The sequence below is a fragment of the Panthera onca genome, chromosome F2, assembly GCF_046562875.1.
Source record: "Panthera onca isolate mPanOnc1 chromosome F2, mPanOnc1 haplotype 2, whole genome shotgun sequence".
NCBI lineage: Eukaryota > Metazoa > Chordata > Mammalia > Carnivora > Felidae > Panthera > Panthera onca.
In genome coordinates this window covers 20,836,322-20,854,776 of record NC_138356.1, presented here as the reverse complement: position 1 = coordinate 20,854,776, position 18,455 = coordinate 20,836,322, and the positions used below count along the sequence as shown (strand labels likewise).

The 18,455-nt window shown below is 37.7% G+C and overlaps 1 protein-coding gene across 15 annotated transcripts in view; it reads left to right on the top strand.

Moving 5' to 3' along the window:
- NCOA2 (nuclear receptor coactivator 2) overlaps positions 1–18,455 on the top strand; it is a 291,324-nt gene that overhangs the window by 80,334 nt on the left and 192,535 nt on the right. For all 15 annotated transcript variants that reach the window (XM_060610715.3, XM_078441775.2, XM_078441778.2 and 12 more), the window contains exon 2: positions 15,984–16,040. The gene's annotated coding sequence lies outside the window, so the exon portion shown is untranslated. The remainder of the gene's footprint in view (positions 1–15,983; positions 16,041–18,455) is intronic.

Below are 18,455 nucleotides of genomic sequence, written 5' to 3'. Positions count from 1 at the left end.
GAAATAAGAAGAAATTATAGTAGTTTTGGTTTGTTTAGCAATGATTTTCTTTAAAATGTGTAGAAGTATTTTCTAAGATGGGTTCATTGGAATAAAAGTGCTTTAGAGTGTCAGTTGGTATTTTTAAATGTCTAAAATGTATGTGGATCAATACATTTGTGAAATGGTACGTTCAACTTGAGAAGCTTATGTGTGCTGTCAGTCTTCACATATTTTCAAATTTATTTCGCCATGGAACCTTTTTTATCAAGGAATATACATCAGTTAAGACAACCTTGATATATGGCAATGTTTTTATAACATGTTGAAACCAATAGGATTTTCTTGAAAATAATTTTTGAGACATAATGGCCCCAAATGGAGTCATCTTAGGGAATTTAAGATAAAGGACATGAAGATTTAAAGAAACGAGGAAACAGTATAGCCACTCAAAAATAGCACCGTATTTTTTTCTTTTTTACTGGTATGTAATATACTTTGCAGTTTAAAAGTGGCTTTTTCTAGAAATTTAAGCAAAGCTGGGAGTCAGAAGATCTGACTTCTAGGCTTTTTTTTTTTTTCTTGGCTGAGTGACTTTAATCAAATCACATAACCTCACCGAACTTCCCTTTTGACATTTGTCTAATGCACATAATAATTACATTCTCAAAGTCTGCCTCACAGAATTGTTGTAAAGATAAAATAAGAGAAAAATAATCTATCTGTAGGTGTCTGAAGCTTGTAAAGTAAGATTAGGGGAATAGTTGTGCCTTAATATTAAGCAAATAGAAGATGCACGTGTCTTCAAACCCTATCTATTTAGACTAATGGCTCTTTCTTTGAACAGTCGAATTTTTTAGAGCTAAACTGGAATTTGGAGATAATTGTGCCACTCTTTTTCTTTTTAACTGAGGAACTGAAGCCAAGAGATGGTAAGTGATTGGCCTTGAATTTTATAGGGAAGTCTAGGAGGATGGCCAGGTCTCCTGACGCACATTCTCATTCCACGCTAGCCTCCAGAGCAGTCTGGAAGGGAGAAACAATGTGCCACCTGTTAAGTCAGATATTCTTGAGTACCTCCCTCCCAGATATTGTTACTTTTTTATAATGAAATGTTAGTATTGTTTTTAAGTTCCTAATTATATTCTTGTTCAGTACTCTGTTTTGACTTTTACGGTATATTTGGGCTAACATACTAAGGAATTACTTTTTAGCAGATTTTGTCTTTTATGTCATGTTTTTTAAAAAAGAAAATTCTGACAACTTATTGCGTAATGTGCCAAAACTGAAATTAGGAGAAAAAAGATAAACACAGGCCATTTATAATTTAGGTTACTGTTTGTCGCACCTTTACTATTTTGATGTTTAGAGCACAAAGAATTTGTTAACTTGCCCTTGCTACCATATACCTCTTTTCAGGATTTTGAAGAGAAAATGAGAAGGTTTGTTTCTTTGTGACCACTTTTGAAAACATTATCTTTTTTTTTTTTTTTTTTTTTGGCCTCAAATATTTACTAAGACAGAAAATAGCATTGCTTATTTTTATTGGCCACACTTGAAAAATAACTAGGGAATAAATGTGTTATCAGTCAATACATATTTGCTGAGTACCCTCTACAGAGGCGGTTTGTAAGGTGCTGATGATTTTAAGAGACACTATGGTCGTCGGGCCAAGAGGCCACGAGCATACTTATTTACTGTCGTGTTCTTTTACAGCATGAGATCAAACATTTTTCTGTATTTAAAAATACCTGGTAAAATAATTTTCTCTATTTATGTTCTTTTTACCCTCTTGTGAAATTTGAATAGAGAAATACTGTAAATAGAAAAAGTGTGAATAATTTTAGAACCCCGAGAATAATATGAAAGGTTAAATTGTCTATGCTTTCATAAAAGAAGCAGTTAAGATTATTTTAGTCACTGGAATAGTAAGTGTGTTTGTTTAAACTGTAGCACACCTAGACAGAAATAAATCTTATTAAAACAACAACTTACTACTGACCTTACTTGGTTTGCCCATTCTGGGTCCCAGAATCTTGACTGCAGTAAAGTAGAAAAGGTCTACTTGGCCTATTTGTAATAATATCTCTAAAAGGTTCTTTAACCTGATACTTTATGACGAAAAAATAAAAAGGATTAGTTACGCATGCCTTGAATTTATAGTCTGAAATAAGAACCCAAACATTTTATTATATACTGTGGTTCACTAAGGCATGCTTAGATACTGCAAACTGCAAATGATCTTTTATGGGATTTTGATTCAATCTTCACTTCCTTCTCACAGAGGGACTCAAACCCCAAGTCCCTCGATGAGATAGGTCTACGTATTGATTTGATCTGAGCTGCTGATTAGGTTATTTTTGTGAAAAACATTAAAAGGTACACAAGAAGACACTATTTTACATAATACTCTCTGGTCTATTAAGTTCCTTGAAGTCAGGGCATTTTTTTTTTTTAGGTTTACTTATTTATTTTGAGAGGGAAAGAAAGCACGAGTGAGGGAGCGGTAGAGAGAGGGAGAGGAGAGAGAGAATCCCAAGCATGCTCTGCACTGTCAGCACAGAGCCCAGTGCAGGGCTGGAACACATCAATTGTGAGATCATGACCTGAGCTGAAGTCGGATGCTCAACCAACTAAGCCACCCAGGTGCCCCAGGACATTTCTTTTTTTTAAACCGTCTCCAGAGTCTGTGTATATCCCTATTTATAGGCCCTGATATTATAAATATTTGTTGGATAAATGAACAAATGGATTTATATTTATTTTTATGCACTATAATCCTCTTTTGTGTCTGATACCATTCTGGTTTCTAGCTAGTTTTCCCGAGACATTTCTTTTTTGCTTTAAAGTCTTTATTATTACTACTTATGAAAAGCTGTTAGTTTTTATTCTAGTTAGCTATTGCTTAAGTAGCTTATGATGATGATGATGATGTCTCATAATTCTGTGGGGTAGGAACTTGGGCAGGGCATAGCCGGGGTGACATGTTTCTGCTCCATGATGTGTGGAGTCTCACCTGATGGAACAGGAACTGGTACGTGCTGGAACAGCTGGGGACTGGCTGAGCACCTCACTCTCTTTTTCGTTTGGCCTCTTTGGATGACCGTGTTGGGCTTCCTCATAGTATGGCGGCTTCAAGGTAGTCAGACATATGCAGTGGCTCAGGACTCCAAGATAAAGGGTTCCAGAGGCCTGGGCGGCAGCTTCAAAGCTCAGAAGTTCCAGAATATCATTTCTGCCACAGTCTGTTCGGTCAGGCCAATCACTAAGGCAACCCCAGTGTCAAGGGGAGGGCAGTTATACTTCATTTCTCAGTGGGAGGTGTGGCAGAGTTTATTGCTATCATTAGTCTTCCACAGTTTCTTTATGTATGACTTGTCATTGTTACTATTAACCTTATTAGGCTGTGGTTTATTTTAGGATGTTCGGCAAAATGTCCACTTTTAAGTACTTAGGGACCTGATGATAGCTCCTTTCTCCCTGTCTCCATGCTTGTTCTGGCTTGACTGCCTGGAGTGCTCTTCTTCCTAGACCTGCGTGAGAGAGGAAGGAGTGTTAAAAATTTCTTTGGGTAGAAACAAGAACTTCTTGGTTGCAAGTTCATGCTCAAAATGAATTTTCCCCGTGGTGCCAGAGGGGAGTACCTGTATTTGTGTATGTGTGTGTGTGTGTGTGTGTGTGTGTGTGTGTGTGTATAAATATACCATTTATAATAGGCCAGTGGTACCTAGAGATTTTGATTTTATGAACTATTAAGCATTTCCCCCCAAATCTAGGGAACTGATGTAGGATTGCCAAATTTTGAATTCAGTCAAGCCATGATACAAGGGGAAAAAAAAAACAAACAAAAAACATCGGCTATAACCACCATTTCAGAAAACAGAAGGAAAATTTAACCCCACAAAATGATAAGCTCATAATCTAACAATAAAGGAAAATCCTAAATTTAATAAAGTTTAGCTTTATAGAAAAATAAAGCACTACCATTTTTTCTCATTTAGGTTTAAACCTAGAAAAATTTTGCTTTGGAGCTACACTCAGACATTTTGGGGACCACTGGTAGGGTCTTTGACTTGTCAGCAGAATTTTTTTAAAAATAAAAGCTGTACCTGAATTTTTTAAATCTATATTTTGTAGCCATATTTATTGTAAATAATGGGTGAATTAACTGGTGTAATGGTCCTTATGAGAAACACCATTTTAGTATATGTTACTTGATTCTTTTTCAGTGTGGAAAGATTTTAGTTTCATTAGGACCTATAAAATAAAACCACATTTACTAACTAAATATTAACAAAACTACTAAATCAATAAGATTTAAATTAACAATACCATGCAGTGTTGTCTGGTTATAACAAAGTTGCTGTTTGTAACCTGAGCTCAGATTCCATTGAGTTCAGCATATACTATTAGCTGTGTGAAGATACTTCAAATCTCCCCCAATATTTTTCTTTCCTTGAACTTATAGAAAACTGTTTCTCAAGACTTGATGTGAAAGACATTAAAATAATACTAGCCTGGGGGCACCTGGATGGCTCAGTTGGTTAAGCATCTGATTCTTGATTTCCCCTCAGGTCATGATCTCCCGGTTGGTGGGAGTGGTTGGTGAGACTGAGTCCCGTGTGGGGCTCTTTGGTGAAAATGTGGAGACTGCTTGGGATTCTGTCTCTCCTCCCTCTCTGCCCCTCCCCAGCTCATGCACACATGTGTGATTGCTCTTTCTTTCAAAATAAATGCGCTTAAAAAAAACCAAAACAACTAGTTTGTCAACCAGTGTGGATAATGGTTATCCATGATTTAGCATATCCATGTAAGCAATCTGAGATTGTCATCAGAATGAAATTTTGTGGATATTTGTATATGTTCTTGGACTTTGAGATTCCCAGATTAAGGAAAGCTCCAGCCACTCTAGTTTATTTTCCTAACTGTTCCACCTTAGGTTTTAGGATTGTTTCATTTTCTTTTTAAACTCAATTCTGTGTGTTGGAGAGAGTTGTCACAGCTTTTTAAATTTTCTTTATATCTGTCTTTTATCCTACAGTATCAGTATTTCTTCCATTTTCTTTGCTTATAGGCACAACAGGCCAATAATTGAATAATCTTGTGAGTGACACATTTGGGGGTAACTCACAGGTTTGTATTGAGCGAATTTATTTGTTGGGTGAATGGTGCTTGTGGCGTTTTTTTGTAATGGCTGGATGTTAGAAAGCATCTTCATGATACCACATCGATTCTCCCCACCCCCGCACCTGTACCCCCCCCACCCCCCACCCCTGGGGAGGATGTGGGGGAGGGGAGGAAGGTGGTGGGTGGAGCAAGAAGTGCGGAGGACTGAAGCCCGAGCAAGGAAGTAGGATAGGAACCACAGGGAAAAGTGGAGGGTTTGTATTCAGAAAGACCTAGATTCTGCTGCTAGTTCTGCCTCTTGCTTTAACTTCTTTCCATTTCCTCACCTGCAAAATGGAACCAATAGATGCCTATTTATGGGAAATAGCAAAAATAATGCTTGTAACATTTGTATCACAGCAGTTAATACTTGATACTTAGCAAAAGGTAGCTCTTGTTATTCTGTATGTTTAGGATATTAGGAAGCTCATCTCCAGATTTTTTGATTTTTATTTATGTTTTGTATTGTTAGATATTCTTTCTACATATTCTAGATTCACAACTAAGTTACAAACCTCTCGTACCTTTTTGTGTACCTTATGCCCTTCTGTGATACGAAGGTTGACGTATTTGATGATGATTTCCATAGCAGTTAGTTAAGATAGGATGGGAAGGCTAGTGTCTTGAGGGTAGTAGTTGTTTTGGGGTTCATAGAAACTCCTTTAACCAGAGGGTGAATGAGAAGTGCTATTGCTGTCGGTGGAGGTGCTCATCTCTTTGAGCCTCAGTTTCCCATCCATAAAACTGAGTAGTTAACCTATTTTTAAGTTTCTTCCAGAGCTAAATTTTTATTCAAAATGGTACTCCTGCCACAGGATCCCATTTTCTCCAATATTCCTCAATGTTTTTGTTAGAACCTAGAAATGCAGTCAAATGAAAATTTGCATTTAAAAATTTTTACCAATGGGAAACTCTATATAGGCCCACACAACAAATCAAATTTCTGATGAAGGGGGCACCTGGGTGGCTCAGTCGGTTAAGTGTCCGACTTCAGCTCGGGTCATGTTCTTGCAGGTCGTGATCTCGAGCCCCGTGTCAGGCTCTGTGCCGACAGACAGCTCAGCGCCTGGAGCCTTTTTCGGATTCTCTGTCTCCCTCTCTCTCTGCCCTCCCCTCCCTTCACACTCTGTGTCTCTCAAAAATAAATAAACATTAAAAAAAATTCTGATGAAGTATCTTTCGATAATATTTCTTCTGAGTGACCACTGGATATGTGAGTTGACTCAGTGAGATCATACAGGCAATAAACATGTGACTAGGTTAGCTATCTGTACTCCAAGGATGAGCTCTCCATTTTCCCACATGCTAAATTGCATAGCTTTCTCTTTGTAATCTAGGGCTCCTGTTTGGAATACCATATTCTTTCTAAAAGTGTAAAAGGTTGGTACATTTAATTACGTTATGTAAAATTGTAATTTTACTTTAAAAAACTTAGTGTGACATAAAATTATAGCCATGAACACATATACATACATGTGGGCTGTTTTCAAGTTTTAAAAAATACCATTTTTTTAGGGCTTGCTACTCTCTCTTTTCCCCTCTCCCCTCTCCCTTCTGTCACCTTCCTTCTCCCTCCTCATTGTTTTTAGGCAGATTGGTGCTGCCTGACAGGCAGTCAGTATTAAGAACATAATGCTGGAGTCAGGGGGACCTGGGTTTGACACCCAGCTCCATCACACCTTCTTTGACTTTAAGCAAATGGTATTACCTCTTTTTAAAAAAATGTTTATTTATATTGAGAGAGAGCGAGCTAGCGGGGGAGGGAGGGAGTGGCAGAGAGAGAGGAAGAGAGAGAATCCCAAGCAGGCTCTGTGCTGACGGCCGGGCTCAATCTCAGGAACCCCCAAGAACTGGGAGATCATGACCTGAGCCAAATCAAGGATCAGATGCTTAACTGACTGAGCCACTCAGGTGCCTCTGTACTAACCTCTTCTTGGTTGTAAAATAGGTTTTATAGAACATCTTCCTTTTTAAGAATGCTATCTTCTTCATACTGCGTGCATCTTTTTTTTTTTTTAATGAATATTCCCTTTATTATGTTAAAATGATGATTAACTTAATGCGGTCATATGCTGTTGAAAGGTGTGGCCTCCTCTTAGGAGGTGGGAATGCATAGTCAGTGACAGTCATTTGGGGAAGCCCATCCTGAGAGAGGAAACAGCATCTCAGTGGGGGGTCTCTGGTGGACAGAAAGTTTATGCTGGTCCTTGTGAAGCTGGTTTTGAGGGTACTGTTAGGTATTGGTTAAAGACTGTGTCCCTCCCGGTCCTGGGTAGGCAGATCATATAGTTTTAATGTTGCTTTTGGTTCAGTCTCTCTTGTTACCCCATAGTCTTGAGGTAAGTTTTACACAGGGATATTAGGAAACCTGCATTGCCCTCAGGGATATTAGGGAAGGGGGTTCTAGGCTCGTTTTATATTGGAGAGTGGTCATTGCAGCATTAATTAGGGAGAAAAGCCTAGGAGAAGGTGAATTTCTGAGGAGTTCACAGTCCTATTTCCTCTTCCTAAGTGGATTTCTTTCCCCTACTGCTAATAGTTGCAGGGTATATATTTTATTAAGGAAGGTAGACATTTCCTCTTAGATTGGTTTATTGTGAAAAATAAACTGACAATGTACAGAAATCATCTATTATTCTGATGTACACAGTAGGCTTCAGTAACATTCTCATTTCAAGGAGAATGAAGGAAAGCATTGCAGGCAAAGGTTATCCATTTTGTGGGAGAAAAACAATTAAAATTCTTACTAATTGTGTTTTAGGGCCTTTTATTTTGGGAAGACTGATTGGTTGTCAGGATGGCATGTTCTAGTCTTGGTTGAGATTCATCTCTGAGTCTTTTATGTCTATTTCAGAAAGATGAATTTCTGACCGGTAATTTATTTTTCCTTTTCTCTCCTGTAATTCCTTAAAAACTGTATCATGTGTGGACTTGGGGGCTGAGCTCCCTAATTAAAGCCCCAGGACTTCTGCAGGAATGTTGTTTTAAAAATCACTAATCCAACAGCAGGTTGGTTTTTTTTTTTCTTTTTAAAGTTTATGTATTTATTTTGAGAGAGAGTATGTGTGTGTGTGAGCAGGGGAGGGGCAGAGAGAGAGAATCCCAAGTAGGATCCGCGCTGTCAACACAGAGCCCAACGCGAGGCTCCAACTCACAAACCGAGAGATCGTGACCTGTGCCGAAATCAGGAGTCAGAGGCTTAACCGACTGAGCCACCCAGGTGCCCCAGCAAGTGGATGAAACCTTACCTTGCCCTCAGCAAGCAGTCTAGAAGGGAAGATTAACTGTAGCGTAAGGTGATGATGATAGTCATTATTTGCACGTGCTGTGTTCAAATCCTTATTTCCGGTTCCTTTGTGAGTGCTTTCTCCGGTCTGCTTTATATCTTTGTCATTCCAGTAAGACTGTTCTTAGGAAGGTCGTCAGCACTTTCTGCTTGCCAGACCAGGTAGACACTGTAATTCTCATAGCACTGAACGATTTTGAGCACCCTCTCCTTCTCAGAACTGTCTCCTCTTGGATTCTATAGTACTTGTCTTTGCTGGTCTTCCTCCTGCTTCTGGCTTTTCCCTAAGAAATCTTAACCATTTCTGCGGATTTAAATATTATGTTCAGGTTAGTGACTCCAACTTGAATATGTTTAGTCCCCTTCCAAATGTGAGCCATGTACATTCATGTACATGTATGAGACTAATTTTTCTGGTAGGTCTGTCTCTTGGCAAGAATACTACTCTTGGAAGAGTTACTGGTTTATGATAGTTGCTTTATTGTTTTTACATTGGCTCAGACCATGGTGGGTGAGAAACAAAAATGAAAGGAATGATCATATGAGATTTATGAATTTGATGGGTAGGTTATTTTGCACCATATTCATATCCATTGTGTTTGTGTACCTACCTGTAGCTTAGGAATTTTTAGGCTGATGATATATCCTTTTCTATGTATCTAATTAGAACTTTTTTTTTTTTACACTTAGGAAGAAAAGTCATTAAGTTATAAATCTAAATCTCTACTTGTTTAACTTGCTGTACTTTTTGAAGCATTTTATTAAATTGAATTAAAATAACAAAAGAACATCTTAAGATTGAACTTCAGTTAATTTTATGCAACAGTTCTAGAAAACTGAAGACTTCTCTAGCAAATTAAGTTATATGTGTAATAGGCAGAAGAGTAGTTGGAAGGAATATTTAAAGGTTCGTTAATTAATGTTTATACATAAGTTATGAGCTAAATGTCACTTTAAGGGGATCTTTAAGTTGACCTTCTTAAAAAAGAATTTGGAAAATGAAAATTACTTGTTGTAGACTTTCATTAGTTAAGAGTCATTGTCTGCAGTGCAGGTCGAGCCTTTTAAACGAAGAAAACAGAGGCTACCTGAAGTATATATAGAAGTTCTTCAGTTAACTTATAACTTACTCTTCCGTGGTCTGGATGTTATTTTTAGCACCATCGGCTTAACAACTGGGAAAGAATTTTACCTTACATGGTTCAAATTCTATACATATTATTTATATTAAGATTTTTACAACACATCAAATTTGGGATTTTAATATTGTAGTATTTTGTTAAAATATATATGGAAGCTATGTTTTAGGATACTTCTTTTTGAGATTTCTTTTTCTTTTCCTTTTTTTTATTTTTTAGGTTTGTGTTGTTTTGTTTTTTAAATTTAAGTAATCTCTACACCCAACCTGGGGCTTGAACTCACAACCCCGAGATCAAGAGTTGCGTGTTCTTCTAACTGAGCCAGCCAGGTGCCCCAGGATACTTTTATATTATCTAAGATATGTGTAATAGATATATCAAATAAAAAAATATAGTATGCTGTTCAATAATCTGAAATATTCTCATAGTTAAGTCTTGAGAGAATGTCCTTTTGATGTACTATAATTTGAAACATGCTGAGTTCAAGGTATGTTTTTTGTTAAGTTATTTGAGAGTTTTTGTGCTTTTAAGCAAAAAGAAAACAACTGATTGTACTAATCATTCATTATGAGTATACACTTGTGATGCGTATATGTTTCAGATATGTTTGGTTGAAACTGTTGAAAAATCTCAAGTAATTGGAGTAATACTTCTGGCTTTCTCTCCCTTTCCCCATGTGTCCTCTTCATTTCTACCAACTTGTCTGACTGGCTACACGACTGGGGTGGTGCTGGCCAAATAACACGAAGACCAATAATGGAACCTAATGTTGAAATATGAAGTATGGCAGTTTTAAGGCTCCCTTTGATGAGAGCCCTCTCTCTTCAGTAGCATGTGCCATACGCTCTGTTGTCCATAAAAACTCAAGTTAGTCGTTTTGGTTGGCAAATAGTCTTCATTTGTGTATCGACGCCGATGTGTTGAATGATGACTTCCTTTGATTAGTGGCAACTTTGAGAAGACTGTGAGGCTACATTTGGGTCAGGCAAAAAGAACGTCAGGATTCACTAAAAATGTCGGCAGGGGTAGATGGTGTGGAGAATATGCTCTCCTGGTCTTGTTTGTACCATACCAGAAACCAGAAGGTCGTTTTCACGTTGATCACATTTTGGCATCCTCGTTTTCAAATCATGTTGGCAACAACGATAGCATTATCAAAACAGTGAGCTTCCATAACAGCTCAGTGGGTAAAAGCACGCGTGACTCTGCCATCAGACTTCGGATTAGAATCCGGGCTTTGCCACTGCATTGCTTCTGTGACCTTGAAAAGAGTATTTCATTTGTCAGTTAAGTTTCTGTATCTACAGAAAGGAGGTGATAGTGGTAGCAGTAGGTACCTTGTAGGGTTGTTAGGAAGATCAAATGGGGTAACCATTTAAGCCACCTCTGCTTGGGGCGCTCACAGAGGCCTTTAAGAAATTGTAGATGATGATGATGGCAGTGATGATTTGATGATGGTGATGGTAAACCAAAACAGCGAAATATGGCTCTTCTCTCATTCTGGTAATCATATACATAGATCTCTCTCTGGATAGATAGATAGATAGATCTAGATCTATCTATATATAGAGAGAGATATCTAGAGATAGATCTATAGCTATATAGATAGATCTGTATCTACCTATCTACCCTAACCCCTGTTCCTAACCCTTCATATCTATCTATCTATCTATCTATCTATCTAAATAAATAAGAGCGAGCGTGTGCATATCTTCTCCTAACCCTCCACCACCTTTTGAAAAATCATTAATAATCAGCTTTGATGCTGTCGGCAACCTTTTTATGTGTGATGCGGGCTCAGTCCTCATTTTTTGCCTCAGAGCCATGATGTGTTATTCGTGCCTGCTAGTTGATTCTCTGCTTGGCAAATGTTTACACCATTTGCTACTAGAACTGCCTTTTCTCCCTTCAATCCCTTTACTCACACAGTAATGACAATTATCACGTAGAAAGAAAGGGCAGGGATATAGAGGTACATTTTTTAAAAGTCATTTATAATTTTTTTTAGCATTTAAAAAATTGAGGTATGATTGGCATACCATGAAATGCATTCATTTTAAAGGATGAGTTTTGGTAAATATGTAGTTATGTGCGTCGCGTGTTTCTTATACATTTTTCTTCAGCATCATCCACAACCAAGTTTTAGAACAATTCTGTCAGCCCAAAAAGTTCTCTTGTGCCCATTTTCAGGCATTCTCCACTTCCATTCTCTCACCCAAGACACCACTGTTTTGCCTCTATAGTTTTTACTTTTTCTAGAAATTTCAGATTAATGGAATTATATAATGTTATCTTTGTGTCTGGTTTCTTTCACTTAGCACATGTTTTTGAGGCTTGTGTTGTTACATGTGTCAGTAATCCATGCCTTGTCATGGTTGAGTGGTATTCCATTGCACATATGTATTACATTCTAGAAAACCCATTCTCCAAATGATAAACATTTTAGTTGTCTCTGCTTTTTACCTGTTCTGACCATGACTGCTGGAATCATCCTTGTACAACTACTTGTATGGTCATCTGTCTCCAAGAGACTTGAAAACACACCTTGGTGTCAAACTGTTGGGTTATATGATGAGAAACTTCCAAGCTGTTTTGCAAAATGGTCATACCATTGTGCTTTCCCACCAAGCAAGGGATGTCATGTGAGGGGTTCTAGTTTCTTCCTGTCCTTGTCAACACTAGATGTTTTATTGGATGTCAAGCATATTATGTTTTGGTTTTAATTTCTATTTTTCTGATGACTAATGACATTTAGTACTTTTTTGTGTACTTTCCCCATCGTACGTCTTATATAATATATATATAACATAGGGGCACCTGGGTGTTTAAGTGGGTTAAGCGGCCAACTCTTGATTTCAGCTCAGGTCATCATCTCGCGATTTGTGAGACTGAGCCCCACTTTGGGCTCTGTGCTGACAGCATGGAGCCTGTTTGAGATTTCTCTCTCTCCCTCTCTCTCTACCCCTCTCCCCTTGGCTCCTCCTCTGCTTGAATGAACTCTCTCAAAAAAATAAACATTAATATATATATATAGGTACATATATAATATATTAAAAAAATCTTTAAGTATTTTGCCCATTTAAAAACATTGAATTATTTGTTTATAATTGAGTTGTAGAAGTCTTTTTGTCTATTCTAGCTGACTATCTTTATTATTTAGCTCTTTATATTTTTTAAATGCGTGTACTTTATCAAATGATTATTTTGCCAATAATTTCTCCCAATCTGTGGCTTGTGTTTTCATTTTTAATTATGTCTTTTGAATAGCAGAAGTTTTAATTTTAATGGAGTTCAGTTTATCAGCTTTTTTTCTTTTATGGTCTTTATTTTATGCATTTGGTGTGATATCTAAACATTTTTTTCCTATCCACAATAATTTTCTCCAGGTGCCTTCTTCTACAAGTTTTGTAGTTTAGTTCTTACATTTAGATCTGTGATCCTATCCATTTTGAGTTAATTTTTTTTTTACACTTATTTATTTTTGAGAGACAGAGAGCACATGTGGGGGAGGGGCAGAGAGCAAGGGAGACACAGAATCCAAACCAAGCTCCAGGCTCCAAGCTGTCAGCACAGAGCCCGACCCGGGGCTCGAAGTCACAAACTGTGAGATCATGACCTGAGCTGAAGTCGGATGCTTAACTGACTGAACCACCTAGACGCCCCTATTTTGAGTTAATTTTTGTACATCGTGCAGGATAAAGGTCAAGGTTCCTTTTCCCTCTCCATATGTATAACAGTTTCTGGCATCGTTTATTGAAAAGACTGTCTTTCTCGTATAATTACCTTGTGACCTTTATCACAAATGTGTGGGCCTGTTTCTAGATTGTGTTCTCTTCCTTAGGCTAATACCCCACTGTTTTGATTATTATAGCCTTATAGTAAGGTTTGAAATTAGGTAGTACTTTTCAACTTTTTTTTTTTTTTTTTTTTTTTTTTGAGTATAAAGTTTATTTAAGAGAGAGAGAGCACAAGCAAGGGAGGGGCAGAGAGAGAGAGGGAGAATCCCAAGCAGGTCCTGCGCTGTCAGGACAAAGCCGGATGCAGGCTCGAACCTACAAGACCGTGAGATCATGACTGGAGCCGATAGCAAGGGTTGGACACCCACCAGACTGAGCCCCCAGGCGCCCCTTTTTCAACTTGGATGTAGTTTTAAGAGAGCCCTGTCTCAAAAATTTCCCAACAGTCTCCATGTTTATGTATCTCTCTGGAGGCTGGGCAGATAAAGCCATTACGACATTTGAGGGAAAAATCAGTTCTAGTTGGTGGAGCGGAGGCCTGAAGCCTCTGTTCTCCATCCTTTCGTCGAGCTACCTGTCAGAGCTAGCAGCATTTAGCAGGATCACACTTGCTAGGACAGCAGTCGTACCACCTACTGTGTACCAGGTGTTTTATGTATGTAATCGTCTCATTTAATACTTACAAGGTGCTGCAAACAGACATTATTACCCTCATTTTATAGTTGAATCCACAATAACATTTCCTAGGTCACGTACCTCAGCTGCTGCTAATGACAGAATAATAGGAACGGCAGCCGTATGTAGATGATAGAGGCAGGCTTCGAGAACTGGTCTGTGCAATGATGCTGAACCCTCCTAGGTTCTTTGCGCGGTTCGTGCTGCCTCTGATAGCGACCCATTGCTTTGTGGAGAGGCGGTGTATCCTTTTAGTTCATACAGTGGAAATAGTGGTAGTAAGAAAGAAGGTGACAACTGTCCCTCCGCCCTTTCTTGCAAGGTTCCTGACTTTCATTGTGTCTCTCTGCCCGGACCAGCCTAGCCTTCCCCTCTCCCTCCCTCGAAACACACTCCGGAAAGAACTTTGTGAAAACTGTCACGACTGGTGGGCAGTAGAAGGTGTTGCTTTGTCATGGAGTTGTTGCTGCCTGTACTATCGCTTTAAATGGCTGAGATTTTCCCTTAGGAACTTGTGAAACGTTTTGTGATTCTGTGTTTGTAAGTATTTCATTGTAACCTCTTATTTAAAACGTTACACTGAGATACCATTTTGTACTGTGGAAATTATCCACACCTTCATGTCCCCTCTATCTCTTTCTTCAGCATTGGATGAGTCGGCACTTTCTCCTCCTGTTACGTTAGCATATTAGTAAAAACACGCCGAATAATATAGACCAAGCAGTAATAGTTTAATGTCATCACTCCTAATAATCACAACTTTTAGCTCTCGATTGTTTCATAGTGTGATGTCCTTGAGCGAATTAGTTGTTGGTATCGAATTATAATGGGCTTAAGTAGGGCAGCATAATGAATACATTTACCCCAGTAGAGCTGGAAAGAATTGATGACTTCTATTACATAATAGTTTATTGCACACTACTCACTGACTGCCACTTGAGGAGAATCCATTCGTTTTACTTACTGTGATAACTTCTTATTTGCATACAAATTTTCTTTTGTTTTTCATGAATCATCTCTGACTGAACCCTAGCTGCATTTCATTACATTCAATGATCTCCAGACCGATCAGGTTCTTGTAAAAATCCAAATGGAATTTTTTTTCCGTTTCTTTCCCCTTTACGCCTCTTTTTCTTTTTCCCTTTTAGACCTCTTAAAAAGTAGTAAACCTGAATACACGTGAAATATCATAAGCACTTATTTGTTGTGTTTGTATTCCTCACGATGCATCTTGGCAACAAACTTCTTTAGTGCAGTGGAAAGGATTTTTGTGTGGATCAGAGAAAATGTTGCAGGGTCCTTTGGAGGTAAAGTCTTTGTTCTCAAGGGTATACTCCCAGAAGAAATTTGGTGAGCATCTACTCTCATGATCGAACATGTTCATTTCTTCCTTATCTACATTTGCTCTTGCAAATTGTTAAGATTGTCATATATAGCATCATTTTTGCGTCATTTTACTTAAGACATTTTTTTTTTTTTGAGATAGCATATTACCTGGTCACTTCTGAACTTCGTTAAACAATTATGACATAGATTTTTATTTCAATAATTTCAAGCCTTTTGGTTTCCTATAAATCACTGCAAATTAAGATCGCGATGCGAATTTTATTTATTTGTTTACTCAGCAGACATTTATTGTGCATTGTGTTCCTGTGTTCTGGGAGGGCGGTCTGGAAATAGGGGGCTCAGGCCTCTGCTGCTTCTCAGCTTCTCATTAGATCTAAGCAGCTACACGAAAGTGTAATAAGAGTTACGGTGGGAACTAAAAATTTGTAGGATAGACACCTCATAATTCACAATGAAATGTGGCCTTGCATATTTGATGTTTTCTTATCCAAATAGAATACAGCAAGTCTATGTCTTGATTTATCATGCAATTTAATGGCAAGATATTATTAATGAGTTATTTGTATACTGGTTGTAAAAATCACCTCCATGCTAATGAGTCTAAGAGGATTCTGCATCTTTTTATTCATGTTTGCTTGTTTGTTTGTATTGCAGATTTCTCTCGGATTTGGCTACAAATTTATAGATCTTCTGCACTGTGTACAGGCACAGGTGAGTTCCAATTATGCCCTTCTATTGGAATTTTTTTTAATTTTTTTTAACATTTATTTATTTTTGAGAGACCGAGACAGAGCACAAGCAGGGAGGGGCAGAGAGAGAGGGAGACACAGAATCCGAAGCAGGCTCCAGGCTCTGTGCTGTGAGTGCAGAGCCCGGCGCGGGGCTTGAACTCACGGACTGTGAGATCATGACCTGAGCCGAAGTCGGTGCTTAACCAACGGAGCCACCCAGGTGCCCCTGGAATATTTTGGTTTTTAAGTAAAATCAAATATTAAAAATTATTCTATTCAGAGTTTAGCAAAGTAACATGTAAATAAATATAAATAAAAAACAAAATGTATATTTGTCAGCATTTCTGTTTTATTGTAAAAATTCTGTCAGAATGTGTTAGAAATGAATTGAAAGGTGGTGATCTTATCCGTTTATCAGCGCTTACTGTGTATATTTGGGATAGGTTTATATATACCCATGGGATAATTTGAATTATGTCATAACCTGGCAAAATGTGTTTACATTTATTTTTATATATAAATAAAAGAATAGCTGTTATCAATTTTGGCAGCAAATGGAGGTAAATGGTTTAAATTTAATAAGCAGGCTTTTCTTGTCCAACCAGTCTGAAATAGCTTCTCAGTCACTTCTTAGCACACAGCCCTGATTGATTTTTATCATGTGATATATTTTACTTACCTCTTTACAGTCTTCCCTATGAAAATATAAGCTCCATGAACTTTGAGACTGTTTTTGTGTTATTAAAAAATAGTATCCCTGACTTTTTAGGATAGTGCCTGGTCTATCGGAAAGACTGAATAAATGTTTGTTAATATAATTATTAGGTAGTATATATTAAGAGTTCATTTATATTTAGAGTCATTGAACTCTGCATCTATAAATACAAACTAGAAGTAGTTTTTATACTTATTTCTAAATATGAAGTTAATTTGTATCAGATACTTAAAGTATATGACTCTTAAATGTTCTGAGAAATTACCTGTGTTGCATATTTTATGTACTAAAGTATGCTTAATCAAGATAGAATTCAGAGGGTAATGCTTCCAGTTCTGTATTTATTTTGTCACTACCCTAGAAGGTTCTTATGATCAAGCTGCGGACAAACCTGAAGCAGGTGTGAGAGCTTTTTACCTCCTTACTGGATCGTGCTGTCATATTGGATATGTTTTGTGGTGTCTTTATAGAGAGTGAGAGATTTGAAAATTGCTGTCTCTAAAAACCAAATAAGTTAAAAATTTCCCACTACCTGTCACTGGCTACGCAATGTGACTTCCTTACTTGGTTTTCTGTTTCTAGATTGGGGAAATTTTTTGGTCATTTTTCCACTTCGTACGTTGATGTTTGAATTCATGATCAAAAAGCTGTAGGAGGGACACCTGGCTGGCTCTGTCAGTAGAGCACGCGACTCTTGATCTCGAGGTCATGAGTTCAGCCCCACATTGGGCATTGAGCTTACTGGGGAAAAAAAAAAAAGATAGCTATAGGAATAAGCAGACCACCCATTTCCTTGTGTCCTTGGCAGTTTTCTTTAGGCGGTCCAGGATATTGGTTGCTCTTTTGGGTTTTTCTCTTGGTTTTTTTTCTTCTTCTTCTTATTTTTTTTTGGTATTTAAAAAAAAAAATGTTTATTCATTTATTTTGAGAGAGTCAGAGAGAGAGAGTGAGAGCGAGTGTGTATGCACTAGTGGGTGAGGGGCAGAGAGAAAGGGAGAGAGAGAATCCCAAGCAGGCGGAGCCCAATGCGGGGCTCCATCTCACAAACCGTGAGATCGTGGCCTGAGCTGAAATGAAGAGTCAAATGCTTAAGTGATTGAGCCACCCAGGTGCCCTTGTTTTCTTTTTTGATCTGTTTTCTTCAGGCATTGGTCTCTTTTTCTGCCACTGTGATTTTCATTTGTAGAAAGAATTAAGTCTGACCTTTAGGTTTTTTGTTTTTTTTTTAAACAAAATTTTGTAAATTATATAAGGGTTTTGTATGCACATTTGATTTTCTAAGTGCAACTTGCAGAGATTCCTTTGATAATGTTAATAACAGCAGCTCTTTCAGTGTGTGCCAGGCATTATGTAAGTGCTTTTCAGTTATCTTTAGAAGAACAGATAAGGAAATTGAAGCTTAGAAAGGTTAAGTGACTTTTCCAAGGTCATATCAAATAAGTGGCAATTTGCCACTCCAAAGACCTTGATCTTAACCACTGAGCTCTATTTTATGCCTAAACAGCCCTGAATACAGGCATGTGGTAGTAAGTGTAATATAGGAAGATCATGTTGATATGTGCAGATTTCAAAATTAATTTAAAAGTCAAACCTTATTTGCTTATATTTCATTAGCAGGTCCTAACTTTTAACCTTTATTTCAAACTGTGAAACATGACAACCCATCTGAAATTTAATGAC